Below are 12,508 nucleotides of genomic sequence, written 5' to 3' on the forward strand. Positions count from 1 at the left end.
TATTATTTAAAATTACCCCTCGTGGGTCCTACTACAATGCATCTTTCATAGTTCTATTTTTCCAAAGTATCTAGTCTTATTTACAAGACCATCTTTTGAAACTTTTTTCTAGCTCCATTTCTCTCTCAACAATATCTATTCTCTTCCATGGCATTTTTAAGTTAACATTTCTTGTCTCAAGATTTATATACGGATGCATACTGTGTGGGCCTTCTATTAGGACCAAGAAACTTTTTACAAATCCATGTCCCACATCAGTGCACTTGGCTCCTTCTCTCCTCCTTGTGTCCGGCATGCACAGGAGCCCACAGCTCCTGCAGAAACCATCCCAGCACTCAGTGGGAGCAAACTTGTGTCCCTTCCTCACCTAGAGCTGTGGTGCCCAGCACTCCACGGCATTGGAATGAGGAACTGTTCCAGCTCTTTTAGAAGGAGCTAAGGAGATTTGGCCTTCAGATCAGCTCCTTCCCAGTTCTTGATTTGCTGCCCAGGGTAAGCTGGTGCTTCTGGCAACACCTGTTTCACAGCTGACAGCCCTACTGTGCTGGGGAGCAGCCACTGCAGGAGCTTTTGCTCGTGACATTGAACCTTTCAGATCTTCTTAAGGAAAGCTCAGGGCAGAACTTGTCAAAAGAGCATTGACTGGGTGATGTTTTAAACATTAAATCTTTCCTCTACCGGCCTTCATGTCCAGGGGCCTGTGAGCCTGAGTGGGCTGCTGCTTCCTAAAATCTGAATGGCGCAGGATGTCTCCCAGACCCAAACTGCCAGCACCTACAACTCGGGCTGCCCTGGCAATGTCGAGTGCCCCCTGCAAACTGACATCAGGAAACTGGGGTGGTGAGTTTTGTTTCCCATGGCAAAGGGCTGGCATTCGGGTCCAGGGGCCTGTGGCGCAACAACTCCCCCGGGCCCCGGAGTCTCAGACCTCAGGCAGCCTCTGATGACCAACAGGGAAAGGAAGGCAACAGGACGGGTCTTGGTCTAGCAAAATCCAGGCTCCTTTATTGTGCCAGGGTCCAAGACAAGAAACGAGGGGGTAGGGTCATGGGTTTTATATGACAGGGTAGGGGTGGAGTTTAGAGTCGGGGTCCAATAGCAGGAGGAGCAGGAGACTGCAAAGGGGTGAATCCAGGATGACAACCAATAGAAAAAACTAAGGCAGGGACATCACAGTAGAATTTCAACCAATGGGGAGTACAGGAAAAGAACATTCTGGGGCCTTCTTGTTTGACAAAATGGGGGTGAAGGGGTGAAATCGTCTTTAAATCACGCCCCTCACCTGATGCTGTCTGTCTGGGTAGAATCCCCACCTCCTGGGGCAGGGGCATCCCACAACTCCCCCTTTTTGATTTCTTTTAGAAACAGGGGAATAATCTTTAACTTATGGCCCTAGAATATTCTTAAACTTAAATTACTTAATACTTATGAGGTAACTTATAAAGGTATTATGACAACTCATAACGGGATTCCCGGGGACATAATAATGAACTGTAAAACACTATTAACATGACAATGGCAATTATAAAACTGATAATTTTAGCTAAACTTGAGATAATGAAAAATTTTAATGGAAAGACTAAACATGAAAGGGGTGCACCCCTCGAGGGTCACCAAAAGTTAAAGCAGTCATTAGGGCACTGTCCAAATGCTGCTTAAACACTGATAGGCTTGGGGCATCAACACCCTCTCCAGGGAGCTTGTTCCAGTGCTTGACCACCCTCTGTTATGAATAAATGTAAGGTTTTAATCATTTGTTTGTATGTTTAACCTTTTGTCTGTTTATTCCACAGTTTGAAAGTTCACTTGAGTGTATTCACTGATTCCACCCCTGTTCGTATTTTCTCTACCTGATGTATTTGCCCCTATGCCTGGTTCACACTCCAGTTGTATTCCCCTAGTTTTGGTATATTTCCCTAGTGTTAGCCCCTTTGTTAGGACCCCTTTACACCTAGTAAGTTGAACCCTCTTTGTCCCCTTCATGGCGTCGGGTAGTTCAGTTGCTGCTCCCAGAGGTGACTTCCTGATTCCCAGGAGGCCTAGCGTATGCTGCATATTAATTGCCGGACCCCAGCAGAGGATTAAAACTGGACTCAAACCACAAACCAAAGTAGGGACTGCTCAACAATCCACATCTAAAGGACAGGGAAGTCTCAAAGAATCGGAGAAAGCCTTCAACACCCCTGGAGCTGGTCGCCATGACTTGAGAGAGGTCCAAAAGGAGTAACCCCCTTAGACCATCAAGCCATAAATTGAGTCTCTGGACGTATCCTCCGAGGGTGAAGACTCCGACCCTGCCGTAATCGACAGGATCATCTACCCCTCCTCTGGGACGTTGCCGCACCTGGGAGTAGCGGCGGTGTCGCGAACCCCGTACACCTGTCCCCTTAGGCTATCTTTTAATAAAGGCCTTATCAGGAAAGAAGCACAAGGTCTCCTGGCCCTTTATTAATTACACCCTCTCAGAAAAGAAACCCTTTCTTCTGTCCAGTCTAAACCATCCCGGTACAGCTTTGAACCCTTCTCAAATGTTCCAACACTAGATATCAAGGAGAAGAGAAAGGGAAATGCAGGGCAGAGCCAGGGGCAGCGAGATGGGAGTTGCAGCCTGCAGGGACACAGCAGCATCTGTGGGACACACAGGACAAGCTGTGCTGGACGTGGCCAAGGGCCTTGGAAGGGCTGGCAGTGCCCAGGAGAAGCCAAGTCTGGGTGCCCCGGGGCACATCAGGGTCTGTGCCACCAAGGCCTGTGAGGAGACACCTTGTCCTGAGGCAGTGGCGCCTCCTGGCACAGCCCCAGCCAGGCTGGGCACTGTCACCCCCTTGTCCTGCCCTCAGCATCCCCCCCCCATGTCATTTTAGCATCAATTTTTGCATCAGGAGTTGCTTCCACCTGAGCTTTTGAACTAATAAGACGACTGGCTTGTTGGACAGGGAAATAAATTAATATCATCTCCAAAATATTAAGTGAGCTCACCACTGACGTTGGCAGTATACGACACGCTGGATTACAGAATCGTGCCGCAACTGATTTCTTGTAACTGGCTCAAAAACATAGCTGTGAGGATTTTGAAGGAATGTGTTGCATGAATCTTTCTGATCACTCTGCTTCCATTCACAAGAGATTTTCCCTACTTCAAGAGAATATGAAAAAGCTTACTATTGTTGAAAATCCTTTGGACAAATGACTCAAGGAATGTGGAATTACTGGATGGCTGAAAACCTTCTTGATTGAAGGAATTGGAATCCTTCTTGTCACTTTTGCTGTGCTTATTATCTTTGTCAGTATTTTTTCGTGTATGAAAACTTTAGAGTCTATTGTAAATAGAGCCTGGGTTGTCCAGAAAGAAAAAGGGGAATGTGTAGAGGAATTTCTCGTGGAACCAGGGCATGATATCCTAGATGATATTTCTTTGCAGGAACGTGCTGGCAAGAGCGTCCTGCAGGAACAGGGCTCTGGACTCTGGCTGGAACAGCCTGGTTTTGTTGCCGTTTCCACAGGCAGAAGTTGAGGCAGGTGAAGAGGCAGCAGGCAGCTTATATTTGTAGAGGGCCTGGGGCTGCACCTCTGAACCTCCACCTGGAAACACACTTGGGGGAATATGAGCTACAGCTGGAGTGCCTGTCCTGAAAGGACCTGAAGTCATTCAGCCTTGCCAGCTTTTCTTAAGAGTGTGTTGGTGTTCCCCAGGAAAGCTACACATCTGTGGAAATGCCTTTGGAGGAAAGGGGCTTGCTTCTCAAGGGAAGTGCTTCCCAGGGAGCTCCCAGTCAGGCAGGGGCAAGTGTCCCCCTTGGGCTCTCTGTGGTCCTTTTAGTCCTTGAGGCCCATTGCGCTTGACAGAGGGGCAGGGCAAGGGAGAAGGCTGTGAAGAGCAGGCTTGGCATCTGCCTGGACCTATGCAGACCAACCCAAGCACCTGCAGCAGGGTGTATTCTCCACTTTGGACAGAGGTGTGAGCAGGAGCACCTCTGTCCAGCTGTGAGTTCCAAAGCTCTCTTTGAGATCTGTGAATTAAAAGGCCTTTATGCACACACTTTTCACATCTTCCCTGTCTGCTGGGTTTCAACTCTTGGCAATATGCATTTGCCTCTTGCTTGGTGGATGCTGCTGTGGCCCAGGGCCAGCACAGAGCTGGGCTGTGTGGACCACGCACCGTGGAGTCTTGTTTGATTTTGGTGTGTCCCTGGCCTCAGAAAAGGCTGGGAAGGTTTGCCTCCCAAGGTGTCCCGCTATTGGCTCTCCCTGTGCATCTTGGAGAGAACAAGGTAGGCATTTCTGGCAGCTGGGCATCAGCAGGCCTTAAAATGGGGGTGTGTTGTGGAGCGAGCCCAGCTGAGATACCCTGAGAGGAGCCCAGTGCTCCTTGCTCCCCTGTGCTGACACGTGAGCGTTTCTCTGGTTTTGGGATGACCCTGGCTGTGTGAGGGGGTGCTACGTGGACACGAGACAGCTGGTCCCGTCCTGCTGCGTCCCAGCAGTACCTTGCAGCAGTCCTGCATCCACGTCAGGGTGCTGGCCAAGAGAGGTCCTGGAAGCTGAGGCAGCTGATTTTAAGCTTGTGCAGGTGCCTACAGGTCAAGGCCAACGGAGTTCCCTCAGGATATAGCAGTCCTGAGGGGTCTCCCTTATTCAAAGAAATCGGCAGACAAATGCACTGTCTGCCAAAAGCCCTTTTACTGACCTGGCAGGAGGGCAGGGGTCTGCACCCACTGAAATGTTTCTCCAACATGTATAAATTTCAGTGGGTTGATGTAGGAATTGTATCAAACATACCATCCATCTTTACACTGCTGAGGTGATTCGATAGGCAGGGGGTTAGAAATACATTCAGATTGCTGTACTTGAAGCTGATTTCCAGGCCCTGGCCAGGAGCCATCTCGATGCCCCAAAGCAGCACAAAGTCTTCCTCATGGCTTCCCTGCACAGGGCTGACTCCACACTTGCCCTTAGTTCTTCTGGTAGACTATGCCTAGAGCTTTTTGTCAAGTCACTCTCAGGTCAAGTTAGGCCTGCCAGGTTTTTCTTATGCTAACTGCTGCTAAGTACTTAGGTATGTCGGTGCTCATTACTTGTTTACTCATGTGAATTGCTTGTGCTTCCTTATGTCAAACAAAGACCTTGTTTCCTTGCCAAAGGTGCCTGAGGCCACCCGCTCCCTGTGGCAGCAGTTGCTTTCCTGTGGAATGTTCTACCTCCCCGAGAGTAAAGAGGGAGCTGGAGAAAGAGCTTGCCAGGCTGCTCTCCATCCTTCCCCAGCACTCCTGGTTCAGTGGAGAAGTCCGAGCTGAGCGCAAAGGTGCAAATGGAACAGCCGTGCACAGGAAGGCTCGGTGGGAAGGATGATCCAGGAACCATAGGCCTGGCAGCCTGAGCTTGCTCCAGGGGAAGGCCTTGGAGCAGATCCTCCTGAGTGCCATCCCACGGCACCTGCAGGGAACCAGGGCGTCTGCTGGAGGGTGGGAAAGCTCTGTGGAGGGACGGGGACAGCTGGGGCTCCTGGCAGGGTGTTGAGGGATCTGTGCAGGAGTTTGGGGGGGGTTGCTGCTGGTGGGGTGTTGAAGAAGGAGTTGTGTGGAAAGTGAGAGGTCTAGGCTGGAATTTGAGTCACTTTGAAGGCAGCATCTGTGCTTTGGCACAGCTTTGGTTAGGGAGAGCAGAAAGAATATCTGTGACTTTTCCTCTTCATGCTCCTGATTCTGCTGCAGGGAACAAGAGGGGAGAGCTGCACTTTGCTGGCCACTTAGATATCTGTACCAGGGGGAGGATTCACTCTTTTGTCATCTACTCATTTCTTTGGGCTACTTTTGTAGCACTGAGTGGACTTTGATTTCTTGAGAGCTCTTATTCCTTAAGAGAATTAGGATATTATCATCCCTTCATAGAAAACCCAAGAACGGCCCTTGTTTTTGCCCTTTTTTGGTGTAGTGTTATGTTCTGTAAAGTGATCCTCAGTGGATGAGGTTAAGGCAAATGAGTTGCTGCTTTGAGATGGGAAGCAAAATTCCAAATCTTCACCTCCTCAGGCCATCCAAATTAATTTGGGAAGTTTGCAAATTTTTGGAACTACTTGAGTTTAACAGTGGGAAGTCAAGCTTTCCTGAACTGAGGATTCTTACTTGCCAGATTCTTCCGTGCCTTCGCCACTAAGGTGTTTTTGTGCAGAAGGCAAGAACTTCAATGAGAAAATAATTTCATAATTTCAGCATGGAGTAAGAGCTTCTGACAGAGACCAAGTGTTGCCAGTAGTTGCTGCAGGTGCTCCTGCCAAGAGCCCCTGCAGGCAGGAGCGCAGCCCCCAATGCACGTGGGCTTTGGCTCCCTCTGGCACAGAAGCCCCCCACGGGCACAGGTCTCTGGGGCAGGAGACGGGCACCAGCGCTGCCAGGGCTCGGGGGGTGGCAGGTCTGCTTGGGCAGGGACTCTGCCACACCTGCTGATGTCAGCGCTCCCCGGGCCACAGGGGTCTGAGCAGCATTCGTGCCCTGGCCCACACGTTCCTTGTCTGTGTCACACCCGCGGGTTTAGGATGGCCACCAGCCGGGACGTGTCCCAAGGAGGCCGTGCCAGCTTCTGTGGAAGGCCCCGTGCCCTTCCCAGCACAGCTGCGTTGGCAGCCCTGGGGGCTCCTTCTGCTGCCCTGAGCCCGCAGAGCAGGGCAGCGTTTGCTGATGGTTTGAGCCTTTCCTAAAGACCCTGTCGGGCTCTCTTAGACACTTGGGGTGAGGAATTCACTTTGGGTGGGCCAGGGGCGGCCCCAGGGCAGGGAGCAGTGTGTGCAGGGGCCCTTTGTGACACGGTGCAGCATGGTCACCGTGGCATGGAACAGGACAGCGTGTCCAAGGGCCCTTTGTGACACGGGGTGACATAGGAGCTGGCGGTCACCACGCCACAGTGCTTGGAGCACGCGACGGGACAGGACGGGACAGAGCGGTGCCGTGAGGAGCCCCCGCACAGCACACTCATTTGTGTCTGACCCGGAGCTTTTCCCAGGCGTTATTCCTGCAGCTGACCTTGAGGCCAGACCACAGCACTTGGTGACCTGTGGCCTTCCCGAGGCTTCTCTTCTGCAGGTGCCCTTGAGGGCAGACCGTGGGACTTGGTGCCCCGGAGGCATCTCCCATCCCTGCCACCAGTGCCCTCAAGGCCAGACCACAATCCTTGACAGGAGACTCTTGTTCTTGTGGCAGGAGCTCTCGAGACCAGAGTGCAGGACTTGCTGTCCTGTAGCCTTCCTGAGGCTTCTCTCTTGAAGGTGCCCTCCAGGCACGACTGTAGGACTTGCTGACTCGGAGTTTTCCAAGGCATCTCTCCTGCAAGTAGCCACAAATCCAGTCACTGCCATGGAGCAGAGATCCCTGAGAGGGCCCAAGCTGGCCTGGGTGGAGGAGGAGGAAGAAGGCCCTGGAGCTGCCCCAGTAGAGGAGATCAAAGAGGTGGTGCGGTTCAAGACTCTACAGGAGGGTGAGTGGCAGAGCTGGGCTACAGGGTTGGTGCCTGCAGCCAGCTTGGCACCATCCCATCCCACTGCATCCCACTGCATCCCATCCCATGGCATCCCATGGCATCCCATCCCATCCCGTCCCTTCCCATCCCATCCCATCCCCTGGGGACATGCCCACGGACAGAACGGAAGAGGGGCCGGGCAGACACCCCACAGCGGCCGTGCTCCATTCCCTGGGGCATCCCAGGGCTGTCCCTGCCTGGGGAGTGCAGGGCTGGGCTGTGTTCTCTGGCCTCTCCCGCAGCCCCTCAGCTCTGGCTGCGCTCGCTCTTTGCCAGATGCAGCCGTGGACCGCACACAAGAGCAGGACCCCGCCCGTGGTCTCTTCCGCAGAACAGCGCAGGTACCTGCAGCCATCCCCACCTGGGCTGGGCCTGCTGTCACCGCTCAGCCGAGCACCGTGCTTGGAGCATTCCTTGGAACATCCCTGGCTTCCTGCCCTTTTCCTACAGCTGGTTTGCAAATTCATCAAGAGGATTCAGGAGGAAGAGACCAGCACCACGGGCACAGGGTTCAGAGCATATTACACACCTTCAAAACCAAGACCTGTGCTGCCCTGCTGGATATGCTCGTAGAGGAGGGGTTTTGCAATCCTAAGCAAATAAGCAGCCTGTGGCCAGGGTTTGATCCTCCCAGGAATTGCTTGGCCTCCCAAGCCACACCCGCTGGTCACTGGAAGCCTTTGAGGCCATGGCAGTGTGGTGGCAAGGGAAGCACTTCTCTGGGGAAGCTGGGGACATTCCTCCCTCTGGCAGCTTCCCAAGTCTCCCGGTGCCTTCTCCAGGTGCCCGCCATGGTGAGGTACATCCACCAGTGGCTCATGGCCAGTTTGCTGAGCACAGGCTGAACAGGGCCCTGCTGGATCTCACCGAAGAACAGCCCGCTGATGTAGTAATGACGCTCCTGCGTATGGCCCCATCCTGTGACAGGTATGGGGCCACCTGCCCAGAGGGCTCAGGGCTTCCCAGCCCATCAGCCTGTACAGCCTGTCCCAGGTGTCTGACCAACAGAGAGTCCCCAGGGCCCTCTGGCTGCTCCCTTTGCCAGCCCTGGCACATCAGCCCCCAAGCCTGCTGCCATGCTCCCTCGCTGCCCCTCAGGGGCCTGTCCCCACAGGGCCGGGCTGCCTGGGTGCTGCTGGCAAGGGGCAGTGGGCAGAGGCAGAGCTGGCAGCCAGCTCAGGTCCCCGCTGCTGCCCAGGCCACGGTGCTGTGTCCCTGACCCCCCTGAGACAGAGCTCTAACCCCACAGAGCTGCTTTCACCATGTGGAAGAGCATCATGTGCTCGCCCAGGACTGCCGAGCCAGTGCAGCTGATACTCCTCGATGTGCTGGGGAGCTGGCCAGAGCACAGCACGTTCACCTCTGATGGGGACAAAATGGGTGTCTTTGTCCTGGCTGTGAGTTTCTGCAACTGGCCTTTGCTGGCCCCAAGGCCACCTTGTCCAGCAGCTCTCCATCCTCCTTCCCCCACTGCATCTCCCTGCCTCAGACGCTGGGCTGAAACCTGGCCTCGGGGCAGCTTCAGGGGCACCAGGCCCGCTGCTCCCCCTGCCTCTCTCCGGGCCTCTCCCTCCCGTGCTCGGGCCCTGCCACACCGACACCTCGGCACTGAGCGCTGTCTCGGGGGGCTTTGTCCTTTGCAGGCAACTGTGGTGATGTGGAAGATCCTCCAGGTGCCCAGTGTCCCACATATGGTGACGGTGTATTTCCCCCACCTAGTTGTGCATCTCCTCTTCCAAGTGTTCTTCAGCACTCTGGATGTCCCAGAGGAGGTTGATACCTTCTGGAAGGGATGCCAGCAGCAATACGGCCTTGCCACCAGCCCCAACAGGTACTCCATCCCAGTCTTCTGTCCCTGCCACATCCCTGGGCAGGAACCAGTGCTCCCAGCGCGACCTGGGCTTTGCTCTGCACGCAGGTTTGCAGTGCGGACCCTGAAGTCCCTGCTCTGCCAAATGGAGCACGAGGATGTGGTGCTGGCAATGGAACGCAAGTGTGCCAGGGACACGCTGCTGTGTGCTGACACCCACCACTATGCCGTGGGTCTGCTGGCCAGGTGAGACCCCCTTCTCCCCGCTGCCTCTGACATTTGTGCTCTGTGCCCAGGGTGCCCCACACAGTCCCAGTGGTCGTGGGCCAGAGGGCCTTGTCACCGAGGGACAGCCAAGCAGACTGGAAAAGGCTGGGAGAGGAGGGTACCCACAAGGAGCCGCCTCCCAAATAGCCCAGGGCCCCTTGCAGGATGCTGCGGAAAGACCAGACCTCTGTGAGTCTGTCCTGGGAGCGGTTTGTCCCTCAGCCCAAAGTCTTGGTTACTTTTTCTCCTGCCAGGGAGATATCCGTGTCTTGTACTCCCGGATCGCTCGCTACCTGCTCCAGCTGCTCAGCACACAGGAGCCACACTGGGAACTGCCCACTCTGGCGTTCCTTGTGGAGGTGAACCTGATGGCCAGCGCTGCCTCGCTCAGCTGCTTCCCAGCTCTTTGCCCTCTCGTAGCCGCAGCTGCCTGGGACGGGTGCCCACGCCCTGTGCTGCTGCCTGGGCCCAGCCCTGTGCGGTTCCGGGCTCCTGCCGGCCGGGTCTCCTGTCACTGCCCTGTGCCTTTCAGGTCCTCGAGTGCCTGAACTTGAGTGAAGGCAGTGCTAACAGAGTCCTGCAAATCTTGTCAAGGCACCTGCGGAGCGAGTGCAGGGATAGGCGTTGCCTGGCGCTCAGGGCCCTTCTCAAGCTCATTGACGATCCCTCGATGCTGAGAAGGGGGCAGCGGCTGAGGTTGCGCTCGGGAATGCAGTTGCTTGGGCTTTGCTGGGCTTTAGGCGCTGGGGCAGCTGCTCCCAGCTCTCCTGCCTCCTGCTTCAGCTGCCCAAGTGCTCCGCAACAGCCCTTTGGCCTCTAGGCCCTGCAGCAGCAGGATGGCGTTTCACAAACTTGTGTTCCGCACAGAGGGAAAAAATGTGGAGCCTGACTGAAAGTCTTGTGGAGCTCCTGCGGGACGCAGATGGAGAGATAGTTAGCATGACAGTCATGCTCCTCAGCTTTATCTCCCGGGACAAGGACATGCTGATAGCCAGCTCCATTGCACTGCATCTGGTTGAGGCGCTCCAGCATAAGGCTCGCTGCCTCCAGCCACAACCACTGGCTGCTGCCCAGACGCTTTGTGCCCTGTGGATTTCCAGGCCTGAGCCAAGCTGAGCCCCGTGCAGCTGATGCTGAGGTCTTTTTTTCTTCCTTTCATACAGGAAAATAGCCAGGTGCAGCTGCTCTCCATACTGCTCTTCCAAGCATTGCTGTCTCTTCCACTGGAAAAGGACAAAAAGGCCCTGAAGACACACGTGCGCCAGAGCCTGCTGCCACTCTTCTTCCACTGCCATGATGAGGATGGGTGTGTGGCACAGGTGAGGACACGTGGGCTGCTGCTGTCCCCCTGGGAGGTGGCTCAGCTGCCTCCTGCCGTGGCGCCTGGTGGGCTGCAGCCTCCTCCAGGCCTTGGCACAGGGACACAGGTCCTACGCCCTGGGCTGTGGGGCCATCTCCGTGTCTCTGCTGCTCTCCAGGCTTCTCAGGAAATGCTGCTTTGTGTGGCCCAGTTGCTGAAGAGGAGGGATCTTGAAAAAGTGGTGAAGAAAAAGAAGCTGTGGAAGTTCACCGAGTGCCTGGTAAGGACGGCCTGGAAGCGCAGTGCTCAGTGTGCAGGGCTGGCAGCTGTGCCCCTGCCCGCTGCCGCAGCCAGAGGCGGCGCGGGCTCTTCTCCAGGCTCCTGTGGGCCCGAGCCGGGGCCGATGGAGCCCCAGCCCAGCGGCGCTGCGGGGCGGCGCAGCCCCACGGCTCCCCGGGCAGCAGCCGGCCCTCTGCCCCCTCCAGAGCCCGGTGCCAGCGGCTGCTGGCCGCGCCTCAGGGCAGTGCGGGCAGGGGAGGCCGGGGCTGGGCGCAGGGAGCGCCCGGCCCAGGGGCTGAGCCCGCGCCAACCCTTCCCTCCTGCCGCTCTCTCCAGCTGGCAGACGACAGGAGCAGAGCGGCCTAGCACCTGCGCCAGGCCATGCCCTACCTGCAGAGCCCACAGGAGCCCCTGCGAGAGGCGGCCGTCAGGTTCATGGGTGAGCCGCGAGCCCGGGCTCCCTCCTCGCCCCGCCGCAGCTCGGCCCCAGCCCCGCCTGCTGCCCCGGCAGCGCCATCTGGGCCCGGCGCCGTGGAGCCCCGCCTGGCCTGGGCACTGCTGCAGCCGTGGCCTTGGGTGGCAGCGTGCGGCAAAGGCCCGGCTGAGCCCTGCCACAGGGCTGGCAGCGCCGCTGTCAGGGAGCTGTGCCGCTGGGCCATGACAGGCTCTGTGTTGCCAGGGATGGCCGGGCGGCAGCTGAGGGGGAAGAAGGAAGAGCTCCAGCTCATCTGTGAGGGTGAGTAAGGGCAGTGGGCTGTCAGCGGAGGCTGGCGGGGGAGCTGCAAGCCATGCCCCAGCTACGGAGGGCTCTGCTCCATGTGCGGACGAGGGGCAGCATGGGCAGAGCACACAGAGATTTCAGGGCCACCTGGGGAATTCGTGGCCAGCAGCTTCGGGCTGATCCCATTGGTCCCTGCTGGCCGTGGCCGGAGCCGGCTGGGATGGCCCTGGCAGGGAGGTCTCCTCGGGTCCCCTCAGATCCGGGATCAGACCATGGCTCTGTTCCTCTCTCTTTCAGCCCTTGAAGGCATGGCAAATGACATCAGCGTCGCCATTGGAAGCCTGGCAATTCAAACATTGTACGTCCTCCAGGCAGTAAAGAGAGCTTGATATTCCATCTTGGACAGCCTGCATGATCAGCTCCGCAGGGCATGGAGGACACGGCCTCGTCTGTTGGGGCTCGGCTGGCTGCGCTGCTGGAGCTCTGCAGAGTGCTGATCGCAGAGGGTCTGTCTGCTGGGGCCACCTGAGCCAGCAGGAATGTTTCATTTCTTCAAGGTTGTTCTTTCCTTCTTTTGGCTTTTCTTTAGCATATAAATATAGGATGTGTTGTAATAGACAGA

General features: G+C 56.0%; 1 long non-coding RNA gene across 1 annotated transcript; it reads left to right on the forward strand.

Moving 5' to 3' along the window:
* Positions 1-11,816: 11,816 nt before the first annotated feature.
* On the forward strand, positions 11,817-12,508 carry LOC128822781 (uncharacterized). Its single transcript, XR_008441594.1, has 2 exons — positions 11,817-11,901; positions 12,184-12,508. It is a non-coding gene; the product is annotated as an uncharacterized LOC128822781 (long non-coding RNA).

The sequence above is a fragment of the Vidua macroura genome, unplaced genomic scaffold (genome assembly GCF_024509145.1).
Source record: "Vidua macroura isolate BioBank_ID:100142 unplaced genomic scaffold, ASM2450914v1 whyUn_scaffold_105, whole genome shotgun sequence".
Classification (NCBI taxonomy): Eukaryota; Metazoa; Chordata; class Aves; order Passeriformes; family Viduidae; genus Vidua; species Vidua macroura.